The 26,077-nt window shown below is 44.3% G+C and overlaps 2 pseudogenes; one reads left to right on the top strand and one right to left on the bottom strand.

Annotated features, from left to right (window-relative positions):
• The first annotated feature begins 5,865 nt into the window (after positions 1 to 5,865).
• LOC120691677 lies at positions 5,866 to 13,780 on the top strand (annotated as a pseudogene).
• Positions 13,781 to 23,730: 9,950 nt separating this feature from the next.
• LOC120689049 lies at positions 23,731 to 25,217 on the bottom strand (annotated as a pseudogene).
• Between the last annotated feature and the right edge of the window lie 860 nt (positions 25,218 to 26,077).

Below are 26,077 nucleotides of genomic sequence, written 5' to 3'. Positions count from 1 at the left end.
TGATGCTTCTTGTCAATTCTGTATTGGCTCATCTTTTGACTGGAAGAGCAGTGACAATGCTAAAAATATATAAATTTACTATCTGAGCGACATTGGAATAAGTATGCAAATTTATATAGAAGTGATTTATTAGTGCCCTGCACTGCAATGTTTTTATTTGTTCTTTTGTTTAGTGACCATGCTCAGTCGATTGTATCTGTACATATTGACCAATCATTCCTACTATGTTATAAAAATAAGCTATACCAGCATTTCAGAAAAAAAAACTAATAGCCTTTCATCTGCTTATCATTTTTGCTGTTCTGCTTGCCTTGCGCCCTATCACGATGCACAGCAGCACAGAACCAGAACGAGCGCGGCGAAGCGCGCTATTTACCTAGTTGATGTTTAGCTCTCCTCGCCTCCTCGGTGGGGCTATAGAGCTAGAGGTGGCAATGGTTGGATTCGGATTGGATGGAGTCTATGTGCGTTGAAATACGAAACCTGAAGTTGGAATCCAAAACCGCCCGGTGATAATCCATCACCATAATCAAATCCGCGGATCTCCGGAACCCAATTGGATATCCGAAACTACTTAACGACATAGTTGAAGTAATAAATCCATTCTACAAACATACATATATATATATATATATATATATATATATATATATATATATAATAAACTAGCTTCTGCCTTGTTATATATTTTGCAATAATCTCAATATTTTTAGCTCGAATTTTCATGTGTACCGGTAAGGTAGGGCATACACATAGGTGACGAACCATAAACGTAATGCGTCACCTTTCAAGGATTATAGGTTAAAGCGTTTAGGGTTTAGGTGATCTATGTGCTCTAAAAAGGTGACCGACTTCATTAAGGACCGTCACTTGTACCTACGAGAACAACACCTATCACCTATGACACAATTACAAGTGAAAAAACAAATATAGCCCGTCACTTATATTATAGGTGACGGGCTTCATGAGCCACGTCACCTTACCTCTATCAAAGGTGATGGGCCACTTTTTGCGGTGGTATAATCGGGGGCCTAGGAGAATAAAAGGTGACGTGCCTCACCTTTGCATGTCATCTTTCATATTAGGGTAACGCGGGACATAGTGGTGTCACCTTTGTGCGCGTCACTATAGAGCGGTTCTTACATAGTGGCAGTGCGGGAAAGCCTACGACACTGGGTGTGCCCTTTTCCAAGTTAAAGACAAGAGGTCCTATGTTGAGTCTAATATTTTCCTACACTGGCTTTCTATGTTGAGTCTAATATTTGTTCATTGATGATAAGCTCTGTTCAAGAGACACCCTATGTTCTGCCAAGTTTGTAAGATTAATGTTGTTGTATTGATCATCTGCGCACAGGCTCAAGGTGCACATGCGGGACTCACCTTCCCTCATTTAACTCTTGGGGGGTTGGGGCTGACTACTTCATATCATAGCAACTTGCATTGCATTGATATTTCATCATATATATGATTTAAACAGAAGGAAGACTTCTTATTGAACAAGCAGTGGCGGATCTACAAGGGGGGCTGGGGGGCTCCAGCCCCTATAGAGCAGCTACTCACTTTTTAATTACTATAGCAAAAGCCTCAAATCACCATTAAATCTTCATGCAAATTAACATCTCTATTGTTTTAGCCCTCTGGTCTCCCATTCTGCATCCGCCACTGTGAACAAGTGATATGCATATGTAGAATATTGTCCAAATGGAATTAAGAGTGTTGTATCGTGTACATAAGATAAGATGCCAATGGTTGATCAAAAAGACACAGCCCAAAGTGTGCATGCATCCAATTCCAGATTTCTTATACGGCGCTCATGCGCTGCTACAGGAAGCAGCGCACGGCCCGTCTTCAACCTCGTGCCGGGATGGCGGAGCGGCGGCGGTGAGCTAGGGGAGGGGAGGGGTGGCCCGGAGGGGTGGTAGGTGGCCGGAGCGGCCGGCGGCGAGGTCGCCGCCGGCCGGGGTGGCGGTGGAGGCGGTGGATTTTAGGGTTCGGGGTTGTCGGCGTCGGGGGAGCTCTATGTCCGCCGGCCTTAGAGGAGGGCCGGGGGTGGCGGCGGCTCGGCGGTGGAGGTGGATTGGCCGGCGGAGGGCGCGGGAGCGCTGCCGGCCGGCCGGGGCCGGACAGCCGATGGGCGGTGGTCGGCGGCGGGGGCGACGGGACGGCGCGACGGCGGCGCGGTGGCGGGCTCAGTTAGGGAGGGCGGCGGCAGGGGCGGCGGAGGCCGGCGGAGCCGGAGGAGGCGGTCGGCGGCGGGGGCGAAGAAGAAAGAAGGAGGAAGAAGAAGAACAGTACCGTTCGCTGCGACGGGGTCCTGGCGAACGGGCGCCGTCCAGTGTCCCCCATCCAATTCGGACCCTACGTCCAAACTGCCAATTCTGAACTATGTATTAGATATTTCAATGAAGCCCCGTACAATGATCTTTCAGTCACTGTGGTTTATTCCTTATTCATATCAAAAGATAGCCCTAGTACCAGGGCTGAGATTCTTACATGCTACGGGCATAGAAAATTATACATTGGTAGAATGCTAATAACAATTGGTAGAACATGCTAATAAACAAGTGGCTGAAAGTGAGCCTAATATCTTGCATGTGAAATTCTTACGCTGGTAGAACATGCTATTCCATGCAATAATAAATGATGATTCAACAATACCATCATGGAAAAACATATAAAGGGCGCTCAAAAAACAGGCATCGGGATTATCATGGAAAAACATGTCGGGCTCAAAAATAGGCATAGAATGGTTCTGTACCATTGCACTTAATGGCACAGAACTGAACTTCATTCAAATATGTGCAATCCTATGAGTTAAGATAGTGAGTCGCCTATAAAACTTTCTTATTTTCGAGGGAGTCTTCAAAGATACTCAGAGATATAAGGGCATGTACAATGCTTATTAAGGAGCCGTCTGCAGCCGGTTTATTCCTTTTATCGAGGCTAATTAATCTCATTTTCCATTCGAACCGGACGTTGCCGTCGTCTCACGAGACGACGACGCCGGCTCGTTGCCCGAGTTGTTGCCGACGACCGGTGACGCGTTGTAGGAGGCGCTGCGGGTGGGCGACGACAGCGTAGATCCGATGCTCCCGCTCCCCTTCTCCACGCGCATGTGCTCCTGGCTGGAATCCGTTGATGGCGGCAAAGTTCCCTGCGCGCATTTTTGCCTCCTGCAGCGGCGGCAGAGCAGGAGAAGCAATGGGGGCGGAGCAGCAGTCCGACGCGGCGGCGCGGGACATCCTTAGTGCGGACGCGGCGCGCGAGCGCAAGACTGCGGCGGCGTGAGCTCGGAAGCTTGCGACGGCGACGACGAATGTGGCACGGGGCAGGAAGCAGACGACGGCAGCGTGGGGCGCCAAGGCCGTGATGGCGCAGGAGGCGGCGAGCGGAGGTCCAGATGATGGTGAAGTGAAGACCTCCTCGATATCGACGCCTTCAAGCTTGCTGATTTTTTTCTTTCATTTTAATATTGCAAGCTGTAATTGTTATGGCCTTCCTAATTGATATGGCCTCACCGGTGGTCATCCGGCCATCGGAACAGCCGAGCAGGGCTGTTTACAGAGTACTATTTCATAGATGCAACAAAAAGGCATACAGAGATCCAATTTGAATTTGATCACCTTATGTTATGTGCTCATCCATGTATTAAATAGTTAACAGGCACACTATAGACACCCCACTGTATGAATTGTCTATTCTGTTATCTGTGTGCAGTGTTCTAAATACTTTACAGACATCAAGCCTTCTATGCATTATACATGCTCTAATTTATGTATGTATGTTTATATGAATGAGCGTACGCATGTTGTTGTGAGTATCCAAGGCATAGAAATTTCACTCGTTATGCGTATCCCGGAGGTCCGTAGCATTGCGCCCCGGACAAGCAGGTCCCGGAGGTCCGAAGCATTGCACCCCGACATGTGGGCCCTGCCTAGGAACAAGGACGGGATGGCAATTGCACCTGCGGATTTCAGACCCGGTGGATGCGGGTGCGGATCTCAAATTTAACCTACGGGTGCACCCGCAATATGCGGGTGCGGATCTTGACTTTCACCCGCGGATGAACCCGCACCCACACCATACCTAAACTCTAGCCCATATAACATTTTGGCCCAGCCCATTTATCCAACATATAAATACCAACATGCAATCCTAACTTTCATTTTTCAATCTTCACCAGTGCCTCATTCCTCAGCCGCCACACACAGGCAGGAGGCTACCCGCCACACACAGGCAGGAGGTAGCCTGCAGGCTGCAAGCATCAGGGCAGTCCCAACCCATGGTGTCTACGGGTAGTGTCTAGAGAAGAAAGAGAATAATTAATGTTCAACTAGACACTACCTCCCCAATGCAAAGTGTCTACAGTAGTTTCCATAGAGAAGAAAATTTAATGGCTCTTTGCATGTCAACTAAACAGTGAAGGATCAAGTGTGGCATGCATTCTGTACACCAAAAAATTAACAAAAGCAAATCAGCACACGTACGGATTTTAGCATGAATAGATAAGAGATGGCTTGTTGCAATCATCATTGTGAAGACACATGAACAAAACAGAAGCTAATCTAGTAGATATTGATTAATTAGTAAAGAGACTAGTTTGTACGAGCAACTAAACTTGGAGAAGGCAGCACCTACCAATTTGAGCTACCAGGAGACCCCTCCTAGCCATAATGGATCAATGCTAGCATCTGGAGCAGGAACTGCTCCTGGAGCACCACTACGGATGGTCGGAGGATGGAAGACTGGAGCTCTAGCGGTGGAAGAAACACCGGCGATTGGAACACCGTCGGCTCTTGGAGCTCCACCGGCGGCCGGACTTGACCTCCGCTTCCTTCTTGGGCACTACTTGGGTACGGTTCTTTACTCGGGAATGATGGATTGAGAATGGATTTATCAGATTGTAGCTGGGGAGTATAGGGATTTGGATCTATCAGATTGTAGCTGGGGAGGAGGATGGATTTATCAGATTGCAAGCACCTCGCGCGTAGGCGTGGGTGCAAGGGATCGGGATGGCAAGGGAATCGCTGGGGGAAGAAACGACGCGTCTCTCCAACCCTCTTTTCGTTGGTTTCCATCGTCTTGGTGCGAGCGACGAGCTAGTTTTCTACATGCGACTCGGTATCCTTGTTTTTTCTTCTCTTCCCTCTTTAATTTTCTTGCCACATCAGATTTTTGCTGAGATGACACCTTTATTAATTCTATGGATACCAGCTGACTAAGAGGGTTGGGACTACCCTCAGCAGCCCGCCCCCTCCGGTCACAGCCATCCCTGGCCCTCCCCAAAAGGGATGGCCCTCCCCAAACCAGACCTCATCCCCGCGACCGGCGGTCCAGGCGGCAGGCCGCAGGCGCCCAGGTGGGCAGGCGCCAACCCTCGTGTCCTGTGCCTCATGGCCTGACCAGAGCCCCTCTCCCTCCCTCGCCACTTCGATCTTGCCCCCTAGTTGCTTCGTTCGCTGTCGCAGGCTCGCAGCCAGCTGCCGGGATTGTGATTTGTGACTTCAAACTTATGGATTAATTGTTAGTTTGCTCTTATTACTTTAAAATGTGTTATTTAACTATTCAAATTGAGGGATTTGTGCATTTTTATTATAGCTGTTGCAAAACCCGCGGGTGCCCAAAACCCGCCCGAAACGTGACAGGTGCGGGTGCAGGTGCAAAAATACATCCGCAGGTCTGCCTGCGGGCGGGTTTTTCCCAACTCCGCGGGTTTGCCTTCAGGCGGATTTTTGCCGCCCGCACCATCCCTAAACAAGGAAAGCAGAGGAAAGGACCAACTCCCCCCACGACATGAATGGGAAAGTGGGCCCACGCGAAAGGACGCAGCAGGGCAGCAGGAGCCCACCGCCGGCCGAACTCCGCTCGTCTCCGGCCGTCACGTCACTGTGCGGGCACAGAGCTAAGAGCTTCCTCGACCTCCACTTCTCACCCCAAAACCGCCGCCTCCGCCTCGCCGCCCGCCACCTCCAGCTCCGCTCCGACCCGCCAGCTTCCAACTGCCCGTTCTTTCCACAATGCCCTCGTCGCCGCCGCCTCCGGAGCCCGGAGAGCCTATGGACACGGCGTGGGCGCGCGCGCTCCGCAGGCTGCTGCCCCCGGGCGCGCCGCTGCCCGACGAGGACCACCTCGACTACTCATTCTCCATCGACCTACCTGACGCCCCCGTCGCCAGGGGCCCGCCGTCTCCTTCCGCCGCCGTACCGCCTCCCCTCCCGGTCCCGCTCCCGCGCCACCGCCGCCGCATCTCCCGCCTCCTGTTCCGCACCGCTCCCTCGCCTCCTCCCCGCTGCGCGTCCCCCCCGCCACCCTCCTCCCCGGACGCCGCTCCCACCCCCACCTCCTTGTCCTTGTCCACCTCGCCGCCGGGCGCTCCGGAGTCCCCTTCGCCTCCTCCTCTCCATCAGCTCCACCCGCCGGCTCTGGCCCACGGCGGCAGGCGTCGCGCCTGCGAGAGGTGCGGCAAGGGGGGACGCATCGCGGTGGCAATGGGCATCCTGGGAGACCAGCGCCAGGAGGAGTGCCTTGCCTGCGGCGCGCGTTACTGCACCGGATGTGTGCTCCGCGTCATGGGCTCCATGCCGGAGGGCCGCAAGTGCGACGCCTGCATCGGCGCGCCGGTAGTCGATCCGCGCCGCCGGGCGCGGCTTGGGAGGGGTTCCCGGCTTCTCGCGCGGGTTCCTGACTATCTTGCCATCGGTCATGCGTGCTGAGCGCGGGTGCGCGGCCAACCAGGTGCGGCCGGATGAGGTGGTCGTCAACGGTCGGGGGCTCTCACAGGGGGAGCTGGATCTTCTGCTCGGGTGCGCCGTGCCGCCAGACCACCTTGTGCCGGGCCAGTACTGGTACGACAAGGACTCTGGGCTGTGGGGGAAGGTACAACAACCTAGAACCTCAAGCTGCAAGTTAGTCCTGTTAGTGCCATTTTGTTGCAAAATTGGGAATTTGGGAATGAAATTCATGCTCTACAATGTAACCACTGCTACATACGGATAGCACAAGGACCTTTTACTATTCAAAACTGTTGATTGCTGCACAAGATTTTGAATATTTGCTAGCCAGCATTTAAATTGGTCTCTTACTATCATCTCATCTGTATCACATTTGGTAAGTCCAAAAATTGAACCTTATATCTCGATTTGATGCACCATTAATAACTGAACTCACGACCCGAATATTTGTTAACACCAAGCACAGATAAAAAAAATCCTGAATTGTGCTAAACCAGAAACTAAAAGGACCTATTTGTTTCTGGGGGGAAAAGGAGCCCATTTTGCACAGCCATGCCTGATATGTATTGTACTGACCTTTATCCGGTAGAGAGAGAAAAAAAGCAAGACATTGTCATGAGGAATGCCTGGTAATAAGGAGAAATTTCTGTTTTCTGATAGATCAATATTCTGGAGCTGATAGAGGACACAAAATCAATAGAGCAATGCATGAACTCGAGATCTAGGTTGTATTTTTTCATAGTACAGGCTCAGGTTTATGATTTATGTATGGTTCAAGTCCATTTATATTGACCGGAGCACCGTATATTAAATTCTATTTAGCAATAACTCATTATATATCTCAATCCTGTTGTCAGGAAGGTGAGAAGCCAGATAGAATTGTTAGTTCAAAGTTAAGTGTGGGAGGAAAGCTGCAAGCAGACGCTAGCAATGGCACTACACAAGTATTTGTAAATGGGCGGGAGATCACGAAAACTGAACTCAGGATGCTTAAGGTAAAACATTTATTTGCCAGTATAGTTCCAAAATGTAGGTCGTTTGAGCTTTTTTAGATTAATAGTATCAATAGTATTTGCTATGTACCTAGATATAATGTATTTCTATGTGCATAGCAAAATATATGAACCTATAAAAGTCAAAACGACCTACCACTAGTGGAAAAGGGGCTATTGGTCCACCCCAAAAGTACCAGTATGTCCATACCGATATTTTTGGGAGTGGACCAAAGGGTCTAGAGCCTTTAGTACCGGGTGGTAACATCACCCGGCAATAAAAGGTCTCTTTTAGTACTGATGGGTCCTTCCACATTAGTACCGAGTGGAAATACCACTTGGTACCAATGTCTAGCCTTTTGTATCGGGTGGTGTTACCACCCGGTACTAAAGGGTTATCCACGGGTTACTTCAAAAGGAAAATATCTCTCTTCCCTCACAAGTGATGTGTGGGTGAGATGGTAAGGAAGGTACGCGCGAGACAAGAGGTTGCGAGTTTGAATCCCATCCACCGCACGCGTGCGTATTTCGCGTGTGACTTGTGACTTCCGACGTTGTGAGTGTGTGAGCCTTTTTCTAGGTTTAATTTTTTCTTATTGACAAAAAATGCTTTGGTACCAGGTGGAACCTTCACCCGGTACTAAAGAGAGACTTTGGTACCGGGTGTTTTACCTGGTGATGAAGACCGAGACTCCCTTTTTCTACTAGTGTACATTTTGGAACTGAGGGAGTATCCATTATCCCACATGGTAATTTTGGTGATCTATTGAATGTTGCAACTTGTTATAGTCACTTCAGATAATATCTTTAGATCAGTAGAGCTATAGAGCATTCTGGATACTTGGAAGTAAGTTTTGACTATTGGGTGAAACAATTGGTGCGCAATCATATAAGTAGCGTGATCCTGCTCATGCAAATGGTTATGCTGATTGCTGAATAGATGTTTCAGATCTGAGTGTGGGCTTAGACGGAGATTTCTAATTATATTATCTCCAATGCCCTTTGAGCATTTGAGCTAGTAGTAACAGCTTTATAGTGTTGAAACTTATAACAATTTCACCATTACATTATTGTGTATTACCTCATGAAGTGTCTGCTCTGTAACACTCATAAGCAGTGCAGCATGAACCTGTTTATGGTTGTGCAATGTATTGAGAAGTTTATATTACTTAACACGGAATACAAGTTCTTAACGCAGTATAAATCCAAATCCGAATAAATTGATCCAAATGAGATCCAATTTTGAGGAAGTCCCAAATCCGTCCAATCCGATTTATACTAAGAAAAAACAATCGAAATCCAATGCAATCACTGGAAAGCCCCAAAGCCATCTGATTATCCAATCTTCATAATGCCCCCCTCTGGTACTATTTAAAAGCACAAGCTTTTTTGTCTCCCCACTCAGTGTTTTCGATGTCGCATGCTGCTACTGCCTACAGGTGGCCAGGGAGAAGAGAAGGGCGACATTGGGACTCTGGGCACCAGAGCGAGCCAGCGAGCTTGACCTCGGTGGTGACTGCGAGATCAGCTTGGCTGCACAGGATGGTGTTGACCACCGGCTCCAATGTGAAGCGTTGTAGTGATGGTTTGAACATGCTGAAGCAGCAAGCTCAACCTGGCGGCATTATTGAGTTGGATCTACGTGTAACAGAGCAGGAGCCACCGAAACCCCAGATCCACATGTAAGCTTGACTGTGGGTTTTACCTCACTTTTGTGTGGGGTAAATGTTCAACATTTCTGCAATTAACTGGGAATTTTGTTGATATCATCCCCAATGTGTTAGCTGACTCAAAGTATTTTCAAAAGATTAACTGTTGGAATTCAGTTCTGCTTGTGGTAACAGCTGTATAATGTTGGAATGACTTGCTTTGCTTGACATTGAGTTTTGCTTTAATTAGTAGAACACCTCCTGAAGTGGCAGTTCATGTTGCTCATATAAATATGTGACTCAACATGTGAGTTGCATTTGCCAGTTTAGCTTACTCTGAAGTAAGGCTATGTGACTCAACATGTGAGTTTATGCTAAATCAGTAGAAGCCGCTTTGCGGGTGCCATAGAAAAAAAAAGAGAAAACTTGATATGTGCTAAAATGCCATGAATAAAAAGAATTAATTGTGCTGTTTCAACCATTACACTTTTCTGGAAGAGGCAATGATTATGTATTTGATTTAGCAAGTAAGCTATTGTCTGCTGTTAGCTTATTTACATTGCGATGGTGATATGGGTCCAGGACAAAAGGTTGCAGCTTTCTTTTTGATGGGTTTCCATGTTAGATTATTTATTGTACTGCTGCATGCAGAAACATCTCTTTGATGCTGTGTCCTACAAACTGAAAATTATTTGTCTCCCATTAGTATATTTCCTTTAGTGGCTTGCTTCTTTTCCTAATTTTCAATCTAAGAAATGAGCTTAAATCCTTTTAGGAGATCATTTGTCACCTGTACAAGATCTTGATCAGAGTTTTACTGGCTTTTCAGCTGGCCAGTGTACAGTGTCCGCGAAATACTCATTTCTGGTTATATGATGATGGATCCTACGAGGAGGGACAGAACATAATAAAAGGAAACATTTGGCAAAAGGTAATAAATTTCTTGTAAAGTTGCTTCAAAGTCTGCATGTAAATCAACTAACTATGCTTTTTTTTTGTTAGACAGGCATCGACTCTGGGGCTTAAAGACAACCCTTCCCCAGACCCCGCACAGTGCGGGAAGCCTACGGCACTGGGTACGCCCTTTTTTTAGGCATCGACTCGTCTTATTGCTAACCTTTTTTCGCTGCCAATACCTCCTGAATATTCTCATGGTTTCAAAGGACATGTGACTGGAGACTCAGGTAGGTTTGTTCCAGATTACCTGGGGCAGAAAAGCATTCAGAAATTTTTACTGATTGGACTAGAAGGATCTGGATCGAGCACAATTTTCAAGCAGGTTTTTGTTTCTACTTGCCCATAATGAAGCATGCCTGTATTTAAATCCTTCCAGTTTTTTTACATACTGTTGTTCTTATGCTACAGAACAGGGCAAAGTATTTTTCCTGTCAAAATTTGTTCAAGACCGCAAATTAGGATGTAAATTATTTATGTTCTGTGTCAGCTTGCAAATATGATTACCTTCAATATTTTTTAAATATTAAATACTAAAGTCAATTAAAAAATGTTCTGTTCGCACAACACACATGCGCCAAACTATATTTCTAGGATGTTATACTTGCATATTCTTTCAGAATGGGAACCATGAACCATCAAGTCTAATGTTATAATATAATTAACTAAATTAAGACATGATTTTGAAATTACTACATGATATTGTTTAGTTACCATGTAGTGATGAAAGTATGTAAAAAGAGGAGCAAAGTTTAAAAGAGACTGATAGTGTACCTTTGGTTTTGAGTACTAAGATGCCCATTAGAATATTTGAACGGTTTGGAAAACAAACAGGGTGCAGCATCTGAAATTGAAAAATTAATACTACAGTCTCCACTTTCATTTCAAGATTGCTGACTAGATAATGGTTTACTTTTTACATGTCTAATTAGCATGTTGGCAGTGCCTATTGTTTATTATGCCATGATGTGAAACAGACTAATTCTATGTATGTGACTGCATATTTGAATTTTCTCGTGCAGGCAAAGTTTCTATATGGAACCAAGTTCTCTCCAGGAGAAATACTTGACTTGAAGCTCATGATACAAATTAATGTTTACAAATATCTCAGCACACTGCTTGAATGGCGAGAATGCTTTGAGGATGAAGCTTTGAAAGAAGAGAGAGAACCTTACACAATTGATAAAGCTGCTGGTTAGATTTAGTTCTGTTTTTCTTCATATTCTTTATGGATACTTATTGACATCTTTTGCTGATAACTATTTAATTCTGGGGTCATTTATCTCAAATCATCTTCAAATATGATGCTGGTTCAAAGGACAAATCAGAAAAGTGAATATGATAAAATTGGAAATGCTACAAACAATTTTACTGGCTTCCATTGAGTTATTCTAAATTTTAATCCTTGTCTATATGCTCCAAGAAACCTGTAAGATTTTTTATTGTATTGCATCATTATTTGCATTATCCCCTTAGTGTTTTATAGAATTACATGCTGAAAGTTAAGGATACATCTCATACTTATAACTTATTCATGCTTTGCATTTTCTTGTAATAATTCAGTGTTGAATACAGAATTAAGGGACCAACCATTAGTTTTTTTAACCACTTCCATTTTACTAAACGACCTATGTTTCCACTTCCAGTGCCATCATGAAATGTTATTGATCTAAACATTGAGATTTGTTGTATTAAACATTGAAATTTGTGATAACCAAAGGCATGCTCAAATCATTGATTTATTGGACTATACTACTATTCTATTCCTCGACGTCACCAATTGATTTCTGTGTTTATGGAGGAAAAACACTTACAGAACATGACTGTTAACAGGTGAAACAGGGGTAGCTCAGACCAGGTCATCTCTATATTCATTAAATCAAAGACTGATGCAGTTTGCTGACTGGCTATTGGAGATAGTTGCACTGGGTGATCTGGATGCCTTCTTTCCTGCTGCAACTCGAGAATATGCACCAATTGTTCAAGAGCTTTGGAAAGATGCTGCTATTCAAGCAACGCACAAAAGGAATAATGAGTTCCATTTTCTTCCAGATGTTGCCAGCTATTTTCTGGATAGGGTAAGATTGGCAATTACAACATCAGAGGTCATAGTAAGATAGTGACTTTCTCATTTTTCAAATCTTCCATTTGAACCCTTTTGTTAAGTGAAGTTTTATTTGTACTTCGCTTTTTCAATTGTAATGAACTTGTTAATCCCTCCAGGTTGGACATGAACAAATATGAACTGCATAAGTACTCAAGTGATTTTTTTTTTCAAATCGCGCTGACTGGAAATTTAACATGTTTGCAGGTGGTTGAAGTATCAAGCAACGAATATGAACCAACAGAGACAGATATTTTGTATGCAGAAGGTATCAACCAATGGAATGGTCTATCTTTGCTTGAATTTTCACTTGACGATCGATATACATTTACTGAATCTTATGTAGACAAGCCTGATGATCCATCCATGCAAACGAAGTAAGTTCAATGAGAATCCAAAGATGCTGTATGTTTCGGACTTTCTGATTGTTGATTTGTTGAACCTAGTGTTCCACATTTTTCATGGTAGAATCTTCAAGTTTTTCTTTAATGCTTACAGTACCTGTCCTTTCTAAACTTCGGCAGGTATCAGTTAATTCGTATCAATTCTAAAGGACTTAATGGAGGCTTGAGGTGTTTGGAAATGCTAGAGGAGGTGCGGGCCATCATCTTTTGCATCTCGCTGGCAGACTACGATCAGATGTGGGTGCAGAGCTCAGGAGAGCCTTGCAACAAGATGATCACCAGCAGAGACATGTTTGAGGACCTGATCAAGCACCCTTCCTTTCAGGACACCACCTGCGTGCTTCTCCTGAACAAGTATGACACATTCGAGGCAAAAATCAACCGTGTGCTCCAAACAGTATGTGACTGGTTCGCCGACTTCAGCCCTGTGAAGCCACACCACATGCACCAGTCACTTGCCTGCCACGCCTACTACTACATTGCGTTGAAGTTCAAGGACCTGTACTCCAACATTGCCAACCGAAAGCTCTTTGTGTTCCAGACCAAAGCCCTAGAGCGGAAAACAGTGGACGATGCATTCAGGTACATCAGGGAGGTGCTAAGATGGGATGATGTTAAGAACAGCGATGCTTTCTGCAGCGTTGATGAGTCGTTGTGTAGTATGGACATGAGCTCATCGTCATAGTTTGGGAAATTTCGCCACCATCACTAAATTTTGCCTTACCCAGATTTGACTACTGTCACAAGATGTGACCAGGAAAGCTGAGCCATGAATCTTTGATCCTGGTTTACTCACTCTGTTAGACAACTATATCGGTCGGACAATTTAGAAGTTAGCTATCTGTAGTCACTAATGATTGTCATGTGCATATAAATGATTACAAGGCCCTGTTTGTTCCCCTGTCTGTATTATATAATACAGCTTATATGTGCAAGCTTTTTTTTTTGGAAAGGAAAATTTATTGACTTGAAAAAACTCCGAAGGTCTCATCAGTGTGCTAGCTTATTTATCATTAGTGTGCTAGCTTATATGTGCTGCACGGTATAATCTGGATTCTGGTAGGATGGAGGGAAATAAGCTGCTGTTTGCAGATCACCAAAATGGATTCGTCAGGAGATGTAGAAGAGAGTACCCTGATTAATTTGATCTAATTAATGGTCTGTGCCGTGGATTTCGTAAATTTGCGGCTACCATTTGGTCTGTGCCCGTCGCCAGCGTCAGTTCACCGCAACGCGCGGGTCGCCGCCTCCGGTCTGCTTGCCCGCCTGGCGCCTGGCAGCAAGGCCCGTCGCCTGCGGCCTGCTGCTTACCAGGTGCCCACCCAACCCAGAACCTACGCATTCCCTATCCAGGACCAGACCAGGGCAGGGACGCAGGGCTCCGTCCGTTGCTCCAGGCCAAGTGGCCAACATAGGTCCTTGTGATGTGTCTACTTCATAACTTTTGTTCACTACTAAGGTCTTTGATTTTCCATATTTGTGCTGGCCCCCGTTAGGTCTGGGAACATTCGAGGTTTTAGTCCCGTGTCCAAATGCTAGGGCCGGGAAGAGGGTGGGATTTTTTATCCCGATCAGAGCCACCAACTAGAGCTAAAGACCACTTATTTGTCCCGGTTAGTGGCTCCAACCCGAACCAATGACCCCTAGGCCCATTGTTCCAGTTGGAGCCACCAACTGTCATTGGTCCTATTGGAGCCACCAACCGGAATAAATAAGTTGACTTTAGTTCCGGATGGTGGCTTTAACTGGGATAGAACTTCCCTAGCCCCTTATCCCCATCTTCCTCCCCTGCCCGAGCCATCCAACTCATTTGTTCTCGTTGTTCTTCACTCGGGTGGGGGTAGTTCATGCCCATCTCATCCACGATTTGTGAAGGCTCTTGACTCCCCCATCCATCCAACAACTCTAAAGGTTATAAACTTGATCCTCTCATCTTATATTGCTTGTGTAGCTCAAATAGAGAAATTTGAGATTTTTTAGATTGGGACAATATTGGAGTTTTTTTTATTTATACACCATTTGAGCTCAAATGTAGTACTTAAGGTTTGCATATGTAGATGTGATTTACTTTTATTAGTTGATCTAAATGAGTATGTAGAGTAGATGTGATTTACTTGTATATATATGACCATATGACAATGAGTATGTAGTAGAATTTTTTTATTTTAGAATGAGTGTATGTATATACGACCATATGTGGATTTAAACGTGAAATGTTAAATTGAATAATCATTCAAAGTGAAAAAAGATGTATACTTGGTATTTATTTTGTATCACATATTTTGTATTAGTTGATCAAATATGATATGACAAATGAGTATAGTACAATCTTTTTATTTTTAGAATAAGAGTATGTATATATGACCATATGTGGATTTAAACGTGAAATGTTAACTAAATAATTATTGAAAGTGAAAAATGATGTATGCTTGGTATTTATTTTGTATCACAAATGAATTAGTTTGTATTAGTTGATCAAATATGGATATGACAAATGAGTATAGTAGAAATTTTTTATTTTAGAATAAGAGTATGGATAATGACTATACTTGGATTTCAATGTCAAATGTTAAATGAATAATTATTAAAAGTGAAAAAAGATGTATACTTGGTGTTTATTTTGTATCACGTATGAATTATTTTGTATTAGTCAATCAAATATGGATATGACAAATGAGTATAGTCGAAATTTTTTATTTTTAGAATGAGAATATGTAGATTTAAATGTAAAATGTTAAATTGAAAAACTATTTATAGTGAAAAAAAAGATATATGTACTTATTCGTATCACGAATGAATTAGTTTGTATTAGTTGATCAGATATGGATATGGCAAATGAGTATAGCAGAAATTTTTTTATTTTTAGAATGAGAGTGTGTGTAATGACTGTACGTGGGTTTGAATGTCAAATGTTATATTGAATAATTATTGAAAGTGAAAAAATTTATACTTGGTAATTATTTTGTATTACGAATGAAATCACAAAGCCTAAAGATAAGCACAAAGAAAATCACGAACACTTATTATTATTGATAAGCATCTGTCGAGGTACAAAAAGGCAGAGGGTGCCGGTGCCGGCAAATCGGCACCTCCAAAAGAAAGTGAAGAGTTGATTGAGTTGTGTGTGTGTCTTATTTCTCACCCCCTCCTCTAGTATTTATAGGAGGGAACAGGGTGCTTCGGCCAGCAAGGAAACTTGGGGCGCCTGAAACCGCCTTCCAGAGCTAATGGGGAAGCGTCACGTGGAAGTTGAAGATGATAGGGCCCACTGGCGGTTCGGTCGAACCGAGTGTTCGACCAACCGCCACGTTGCACTAACCGTCTCTAGTTGACTGGTAAGTGGGCCCCAAGATTGGTTGTCCGTGCTCAGGCTATTCTAAGTCGGTTTGCTTGCTTTGCTCTGGTGGGCTCATGGATCCTTATGCTCGTGCTTGATTGACCGAGAAGGTGTAACCTTGGATTGATGATGTGTTTCTCTTGCTCTCAGGGTGTGTTTTCTCCTCATTTCCAAGGATAAGCAACCTGCACACAAATAGTCACCAACACTTGGAATTCGATAGTAATAACTCCTACCACTAATGTTGATAGTTGTCTTTTATGCTTTCATGCAGGAGATGACGGCATGGCTTCGACACTTAGGAGCCATCAACAACAACCCAGATGTCGGACCTCTGATTCATGGGAGGCTAAACGGCATGCTGTGATTGGTCGGATTTTGCAGCTTGGAGCCTGGAGCGCATTTTACCTGCATTTCTGCTCAAATTCTGATATAGCAATATTTTCCCGAGGATACGAGGAATTGGCATTATTTTGGATAAATATGCAGGCATGAGATTTTAATTCTCATGATTTTTTACTCAAATTGATGCTTAAAATGGGTCGTTATCGAGCATCAACAAGCTCCCCCACCCTTAGTCCTTTGCTCATCCTCGAGAGAAAACTAGGACTAAGGCGGATCTGGCTTCCTTTCGATATGACACTTGCATACAGATTATTCTAGGTCTAACCTTTACCTGTGAATTTTGATGCCTCTACCACAATAGTTTGAGAAGTTGAATAGTGGAACAGTGTTGACTTTAGTCTCCTCCATTTTCCTGTTATATTACTGAACTTTTTGAAAATATTTTTGCAAAGACCAACCATAGCTTTACTTCTACATAGGGTCTCTCATGTCACTCAGTTTGTATATATCCTCACCAAAACACTGCTTCTTTTCATCCTACTTCTAAAGATAGCTTGTGTGGAGCTCATTGTAGGAGAAATTAAAGCATGCACTTGCGACACATATATTACAAAATCAAACATTGGATCCATGGAGATGACATGTCATACAAGCTGATCAATATTGTGCACATGTGTGGAAGGTGGATGATGAAAATACAATACTCCTTTTATGAATTCATGTCTCTATTTGAAAGGCATGAGGACATGAGATTCATATATTCCTGGACATTCATATGTCGATTTTTTCATGCTTGGACCATCATGGGACCTCCCTCTCTCTCTCTTCCCCCCTCTCTCTTCTTTTTTTGAATATCCCATGTCTCTTTCGAGGAATATTAGAGAGAGATCATCAAATATAGAGTTTTATTTTGTGGCTGGATGGAATGGGATAGCTAACGTCGAGTGTAGAAAATTAGCATGTGGAGTGTACCTGATCTTGATCCAAAAAATATGAAAGATATCTCACTTGGGATCACAAAATTTGATGAAACTCAAAGAAACAACAAGGCACATATGTCTAACGTTCCTATCAAAAAGATCGACATATGGCTTTGGTAGGACACAAACACATCGAGTTGTAAAGCTATGGAGGGATCCCTTTTTGAAAAATAAATTTTTCCAGACATATAAACAAATAAAGCGAGAATTCTTACATCAAACCATATCTAACTTTTCAACAAGTTAACAATTATGGGTTCCCTAAGATATGATTTGCAAGTTCAGGCTTAGCAAAAAATAAAATGTATGCAATCCAATCATAAAGAAGCACATTACCAGAGGATAAACTTGAGTTTAATTTTAGTGATTAACAATGACATCCTTTTAAACTCATGGATTAGGGAGATTGAGGGGGAGAGTGCACAAACCATCGCGATGGAGAACGACCGGGGCTAGTGCTGGTTGGCCAAATCTGGGGTTCCGCCGATCAATGCTAGCACCAGTTCGTCTTGGCCTTTTGTGTGCTAGTTCATTTGGTGTTGTGCACGTGGTGTGGGTGATCTCGAGTGTATGTGTGTCAAAGTTCCGAGAGATCTTCCCCGTACTTGTTCTTGTACCTGGTGCTTTATTCAAAAATAATAAAAATGTGGAAATGATATAATGGCTCTGCTGGTTGTAAGAACCAGGGAGCCCTAAAATTTGTTGGAACTAAATTTCTCTCACCATTAGACTTACTCAAGTAAGCCTAAATTGAAGCTGCATCAATATGAGCAAAGAGGGGTGCACTTATGGTGGACCCTTGAAGGATGGTGTGTACCACCTTTGTATGTTGCGCAACATGAATCCAATGCATTGACTTATCTTTTCATTTGAAGAGCCCAATGACTTACCCATTTGGAGTTGAAGATTTTCCTGCAGGAGTTAGTCCACCAATATCCATAAAAGTATAACTTGGCATGCTTGAGAAGCTTGGGGCGTATTACTTTTTTTTCATCACTTGAGGAGCATTTGCTTGCATCCCCTTCTTCCTCTTCACTTGAGCTTCCTTTGATTGCTATCTTCTTCAACATCTTTGCTTGCTTGCTTGTAAGAGCACTATGTGTTGGTGAAGAAGGTGGAACTCTTAGCTTGATGTCATTGCGAAGCTCATGGGCAGTCACCTTATCGAGGACTTGCTTTGGTGTCATAGTGCTTAATTCTTTCTCAAAGAGAATTGTTGTCACTAAATCATAGTCTGGTCTTCATAAAGAGTAAAGGGTCTTGCGAATGAGTTCCGTTTCTCCAATTTGCTTCACACCTAAGAAATTAATCTCATGCGCAAGAACATTAAATCATGAGTACATAGATTCGGCATTCTCATCATTATGTTGCTTGAAGCTATTAAGCTTATCAATGAGAACATGGTATTTTTCATTAGCAACATCCTTTGTGCTCTTGTGGTTCTCACTGATAGTCTTCCATAGCTACTTAACATTTTCATAAGCAAAAACACGATTGAACACATTTTTTTTTGAATGAAAACCGTGGGGCAAGCCCCCCCCCCCCCCCGACAGGAGAGGAATATATTAAAAGAGAGCAGGCAAGTTTACAAGAACAAGAGAGAGGAAAAGGCCCAACCGGTAGTTAGGCAAGGAGAAAGAAAAACAAAATTACAACGCATTTAGCCAACAGCGAATGGAGTGGTGAAGTGCAGGCTTTAATCTAATAAAGTGATTCTTCACTTCTTTCTTGAAAGCTGATTTCCAGGAGGCAAGTTTGGGTTTCTTTCCATTGAAAATGAGAGCATTACGTTCATTCCAAATGCACCAGGCAGCAACCATAAAGATTTCCATGAAGAAGGGCTTTGTGAAACTTTGCTTAGCTAAAAAGACCTTCTGAAGTACGATAGCATTCTCCTCCCAAGTGATTCCCAGGGCAAACCAGCGACTGACAGCAGAGGGGCAATCAAAAAATAAGTGTTCCAAGGTTTCTTCTGCCCCATCTAAGCAGAGAACACAGTTATATCCTTGCTCAAGAAATTTCTTTCTCCTCTTTAAGATATTCCTGGTATTAAGCCTGTCATTAAGGAGGAGCCAAGCAAAAAATTTGGTTTTTGGGACGCATTTTGTCTTCCAAATCCAGACAATCACCCTATGAGGCTGTAATTCTCTGAAATGATGTTGATAGAACTTGCTGGAGGAGTAATTTTGCTGACCCCATATGAAATACCCTTTGTCTTTTCAATCAGTAGTTACTTGTGGGAGATTTTGTAATTCAGAATGAAGGACCAGCAATTCATTGTAGGCCTCTCTAGTCATCGGGATTCTGAAGCAATCAACAAGGAAAACAGCAGACCTTATCTTCCAAAAGGAGAGACGTGGTTCCTTTGCAAAAGGGTAAAGGTTTGGAAACCTATTAGAGTGAATATGACCATTGATTAAATCCTCCCAAAAACTGACCGTATCACCCTTGCTAGGTTGGCAAAAGGCAACCCCTCTAAACTGGATGTGCAGTATGAGAATATCCTTCCACCAGAAGGAACCTTTCTCTCTAGCCAAGTGTGGGACCGAGTCTGAATAGTAACTATGCCAAATAGGATTCACCCACTGAATGTTTTCCTTTCTGTAGAACTTGTCAAGCTATTTTAGGAGTAAAGCATCATTTTGTAGGCTCAAGTTTAAGACCCCTAAGCCTCCCTTGCTTTTAGGTCTTTGGACAAGATCCCAGGCAGCTAGATTGTAGCCCTTGTTTGTCACATCCTTTCCACGCCAAAGGCAGTTTTTTCTGCGCTTGTCAATGATATTAATAACTGCAACAGGTAATTTTAGGGAGCACATGTAGTAGGTTGGAAGGGATGAAATGACAGAGTTCACCAACTGCAGTCTACCAGCGTAGGAGAGAAACTGAGAAGAAGCAGAAAGCCTTCTTTCAATACGGCAAATCAGTGGGGCATAATCTTTTACTTGTGGCTTTGTGAGTCCCATGGGTAAACTGGATAAGTGAAGGGGTAGGATCCAACCATACAGCCAAAAAGAGCAGCCTATGCATTTGCTTTATCTTGACAGACATTGATAGGAAGAAGACAAGATTTGTGATATTTCACCTTCAGACCACTTGACTGTAATCTTGGCCAGGATTTCTTTAAGTAGTATAATCTGACTCTCATCTGCTTTCATGATGACAATAGTATCATCAGCATACTGAATTATTGGGAAAGGAGCAGTCACTCTTTGAGGGAAGGGAGGCAGTAGATTTCCTTGTTCATATTCATCATTGATTGCACATTGGAGAAGGTCAGCAGCAACAGCAAATAAGAGAGGGGAGAGAGGGTCTCCCTGTCTGACTCCTCTCTTACATCTAAATTCCTTACCCAGGGTGCCATTAAGCAGGACAGAATAGGTGGCTGATGAGAGAAAATCAGCAATCCAGGCATTCCATTTAGAGGGGAAACCTTTTGCAGTTAGCATTTCCAAGATAGTAGCATGCTCAACAAGATCAAAAGCTTTTCGAAGTCTAGTTTCAGGATCACTATCTCTCTCTTGGAATGGTGGCATTGATGCAAGAATTCAAAGGCCCAGCCCAAGCAATCTTGAATTGTTCTCCCTTTTATGAAACCATACTGATTTTCATGGATGACTTGCAAGATCTTTCTTTGTAACCTATTGGCAAGGAGTTTGGCAAGGATCTTTTTTTTTTGGGGGGGGAGGAATTCAACGGAGCAATAGGTCTAAAGTCATTAACAGTCTCAGGGTTGTCTTTCTTGGGGACAAGAGTGATGTAAGAAGAGTTGATACTTTTAATATCAGCCTTATGACAGTAAAAGTCATTACATAAATGGTAGACATCATGCTTAATAATGGGCCAAGCTTTTTTGTAGAAGAGATTATTTAATCCATTAGGGCCTGGGGCCTTATCATAGGGGAGGTCAAGAATGACAGCATCAATTTCTTCAGTACTGAAGGGATCACAGAGAGCCTCTAGATCATGGCAAGGTTGGACTATGTTTTGCAAATTGAATTGCGTAGAGGTATCTACTGAGACAACAAATCTTCTTTTGAATTCTTGGTAAAAGAGGGCGCTTTTCTCACTGTGATCAGAAACCATCCTGCCATTTTCATCCATAATTTGACTAATAACATTTTTCACTAAGAGAATACAATATTATAAATTTTGCGGTGACATCATATTGTTTCTCTTATTGACCATTGTTTTTCATTCCTTCACTAACTACTCTCCAAACATTTAGGCTCGTAGCTTGGAGATGACCTTGCATAAGAATTTTCCAACGTTGAAAGCCCGTGATATCAAAACATGGAGCATTTCTAAAGGGATTCATCTCTTCCCCGACGAGCTAACTCACTAGGTGGTGAAGCCTAACCGTTTCTATGAGCCATTTTTCACAATTTGCCAATGGAATTGGCATTTCCTTGTCAAAGAAATGAGTTCTAGCTTTGATACCAATTGAAAGGAATCAGGTGCTCGTAACTTAAGATAGGGCTCCAACTAGTTTGCGCAAAACTTTAAGCTAAAACATACTATCTAAATATGCAACTACGGTTCTTCTAGTGTGAAACCCTCATTCCAAACGAGTTTTGCAACTTATAGTCAATCCTAACTTGATGCTACTCTAAGAAAGTAAAGGCACACAAGTTATAAATATGAAATGTAGAAATATAAAGATGGAATGAAAGAAAACAAACTCTCGACATGAAGATTTATCCCGTGGTATCGGTAGGCACTAAGCCACCCATAGTCCACGTTGTTGAAGCACTCAATCGAGAGTATTGCTTCTCAGCAATCAAGTCTCTTCCAGGGACACCTTGTCTTGCCACAAAGGCTATGCCACCAAGACTCACGCCAAGTTCCCGATCACCTTGATCCGGCTTTCCACTAAGGAGATTCTCCATAAAGGATGGGGGTCTCCACATCCCCTACACAAAGCCGTCGACGCCGCTCCCACAACTGCACAAATCTTCACTGAGGCGGGCAAAAAGCATTAACTTAGGCGGTTTTTGCAACCACCTCAAACCTATCGTCACAGTTAATGTAGCATTAACTGAGGCGGGTTCCTACCTGCCTCAGTTAATGGAATAGACAAAACAAAAAAAGGACGGCCCGCCAAGCCCATATAGAGCCCTCCAAGCCCATCGAGGGCACTGCCCGTCTGGCACCGCTGTCAGCCACCGCGCCGGCCGCCGGCCACCGGCCACCGCTGCTGCCGCCGTTGCCCACCGCCTACCGCGGCCGCCGCTGATGCCCGCGTCCGCCGCTGCCCCGCCCATCACTGTCGCTGTCGCTGCCCGCGTCTGTCGCGGCTCGCCCGAGGCCGACGCCGCCCCGTCCACCGCAGGCCACGGCTACCCCTCGCGCCATCGCGTCCCGCAGCCACCGCACATGCCTACGTCCGCCACGGCCCACCCGAGGCCGCCGCCGCCACTGTTGGCCATGGTCCGCGGCCGCCGCGCGCACCGCCTTCGCGCCATCGCGTGCCCCCGCTGGACCCGCCGGAGTCGCGGCGTAGGAGGGGAGGGAGGGAGACAGAGAGAAAGAGAAAGAGGGGACAAAGAGTTATGGTTTGGTGAAAGAACCTGTCTCATTTGGATTTATTGGATCCGGTCTGTTAACTAAGGCGGGCTCATATAAGTGAACCGCCTTAGAAAATGGGAGTATTAATAGAGACAGTCGTAGTCGTATTTACGTTGATCGCCTTTATTAATCGATTTTGCGAGGCACTTTCTATAACCTCCTCTGTTAATGCTAGAGGCGGTTATTTTTTGTGCCCGCCTCAGAGCTCCTAAAAAAGGTCACTGTTAATCAATTTTTGTAGTAGTGTCCACACCAAGCCGGAGGGTCGTAGACTTGCTGGCACGCCTCCAAAGCAACAAGGGGCCGACGCACCAAGATACAAGGTTGAGCTACACTCAAGCATAACACACCTCTCTAACCTAGCACAAACACTCAAAGAGGTGTGCTAAGGACTAATAATTTAATCAATTCACTCTTGGATAGCTTGGAGACGTTCTTCAATGTGTGCGTGGTCTCACTAGACTCCAGCAATCTTAAAATACCCGGGGTGAGGCTCTTATATAGCCCTTAAACTCGAAGGAGCCGTTCATTGCTCCAACAGCTAGTAAAATCCCGTAGGTGTCGGTTGAACCAACGCCTATGCCAAGAGGGTCTTGGTTTAACCGATCACCCTGTTCAAACCCCAGATAGCCTGTTGGACTCTTCTGACATGTCTTTTTTTTTATGATGTCATTGCACCGATGCCTTGAAACGATTCAGTCGGTTCAACCGGTCCTTAAGCATTTGCTCCTGCGCCCTTGACAAGCTTTCTGTACAAAACCAAGGAGAATGTACCATCAAGTCAAGGAAACTCTGAGCTTCCGTGACCAATCCTCCATTGCAAAAGTTACGCATTACTGTGGTGAAAAATGTGGCATTGGGATGGATCCCTTGAGTCAGCATTTCAGAAAATAATTCCCCGATTTCTCCCATTTGTCAACCGTGCACAGTCCATAAGATAGTGAGTTAAAAACAACGATATCAGGAGTCACCCCTTCATGGATCATCTGATTGAATTTAAGCATAGCCTCATCCACTCTTCCCAACTTGCAAAGTGCATCTATTAATGTTCCATAGCTGACCCCGTCAGGACTCGACCCTTGCTGCCTCATTTGGTCAAATATATGCATTGCCTGGTCTATCATACCACCTTTAGTATATGCCCAGAGAACTATGTTAAAGGTATAATGGTCAGGTGAAATATCATTTCCCGCCATCAATTCCAAGAGACCATGCATATCAGAAAGAGCTCCTTTGGTAGCCTATCCATTAAGCAGAGTGTTATATGTAGTTAAATCAGGTTTTGTGCCCTTTTCAATCATAGAATCAAAAATCTTTCTAGCCTCTGTGCATCTTCCATTCTTGCAATGATAGTCCAGCAGCAAATTACAAGTGACAACATTAGGCACATGACCATGTGCGGACATTTCTTTGAGCATTCGAACCACCTCTTTCCCCTGTCCTGAAGAGCAATATCCATGGATCAGACAAGTATATGTTCGAATATTTGGCTTGACACCTTTATGAATCATCTGCTGAAGGACACCCTCGGCCCTGTCAACTGCTTGAGCTTTGCACATGCCATCAATTATTGTGTACAGGTCACAACAGTCGGAAAAATCTCCCGGTTATCCATTTCATGAAATAGGCTGTAAGCTTTGTCCACATGGCCATCCCTAAAGAAGCCATTGAGGACGGTGTTATACGACACAACATCTGGCATACAACCAAACTCGGGCATTCGTCGGCTCAATATCTCCATGGCCTCACCCACCCTCTTTCCGTCACAGAGACCTTTGAGAAGCAGGCTGATGATTGCGGCATTCACCCTAAAACCCATCTTAATGACAAGACCAAAGGCGGCGAAACTGAGCTCCTAGCAGCCCATGCTACAGAAGCTGCAGATGATGATGCTGTAGGTATGCAGGTCGGGAGCTACAACTAGGAGGCACGGACCATCCGGTTGAAGAGGGAGACGACGAGCGCAGAGGTTGAGGAGCCCCTTCCTTGGGCGTGAGAGATGACGGTGAGGAGCTTGCTGAAGGCGCGAACCGAGGCGGGCCTGGCGACAAGGAGCAATTCGTCGAACAGCTTGACGGCGTCGTCGAGGCCGAGGCTTCTCGAGTGGAAGCGGCGGGTGATGACGTGCTCCAGCTCCAAGCATCGGTCGCGCACGCGGCGGGGCATGCCAACGGGGTACAGCACGGCTGGCGGGTCGGGTGTGGCGGCTCGGCTCGGTCGGTGTGGCCTGAAACGTTGTTTTGTTTTGGATTCTAGACAGAATGAAATCGTCCGAACACTGCATTATTGGCAGTTGTAGCACTAATGCTCGTTAGAGTTCTATTTGGATTACAAATGTGGCAATAATGTAGCCGCTCTGAAACATGGGTTGGTGGTGCAATCCTTTGCATCATCAGATATTCAGATCTATGCTATGTGAAATGTAAGGTCTCACCGACTGACCATGGCTTGGAAATCTGATGAACCAATTACTCTAGAGAGAGGTTCAGAGTTCAGTTCATGTGAACGATTCTGACTATTTTAGACCAATGGTGGCTTTGACTTCTTCCTGCTTGTGTTGCAAGCACGACTCTGAACGGTGTTCCATTTGCATAATTTTTTTTTTCAATTCGTGTTGTTACAAATGCTTGAAGTTCAGTAGCACAGAGTTTCTGGTACAGATTTCTGAACATACCTATTTACTGATATCTCTGAATATCACCGTGTTTGAACCAGCCTCTTGGACCAAATTCATTCCTCCTGAACCTAGAATAAAAACAACATGCAAGTAACTGCAAGTCACTTGCTGTATGTTCTTCCAGTGTGTGCTACCTCTGGCTGTTGCAAAACTGAAACACAGGAACATGCGAAACAAAAGAAAAAAAATGATAAAAACATGGGTCGCCATTCCATTCTCTTCAGTATTCTGTCAAGAACAGAGTCTCTCTTTCCTTTGCGCTTTCAGACTTTTGGGTGCATATGTCTCTCGACAGCTGGGTCCTTCAGTTTCTTCAAGAAAGAGGTCAAATTCTTTATG

Source organism: Panicum virgatum, chromosome 9N, assembly GCF_016808335.1.
Source record: "Panicum virgatum strain AP13 chromosome 9N, P.virgatum_v5, whole genome shotgun sequence".
Taxonomy (NCBI): domain Eukaryota; kingdom Viridiplantae; phylum Streptophyta; class Magnoliopsida; order Poales; family Poaceae; genus Panicum; species Panicum virgatum.
The sequence above is the reverse complement of the archived record's forward strand: the minus strand, read 5'-3'. Positions and strand labels throughout refer to the sequence as shown.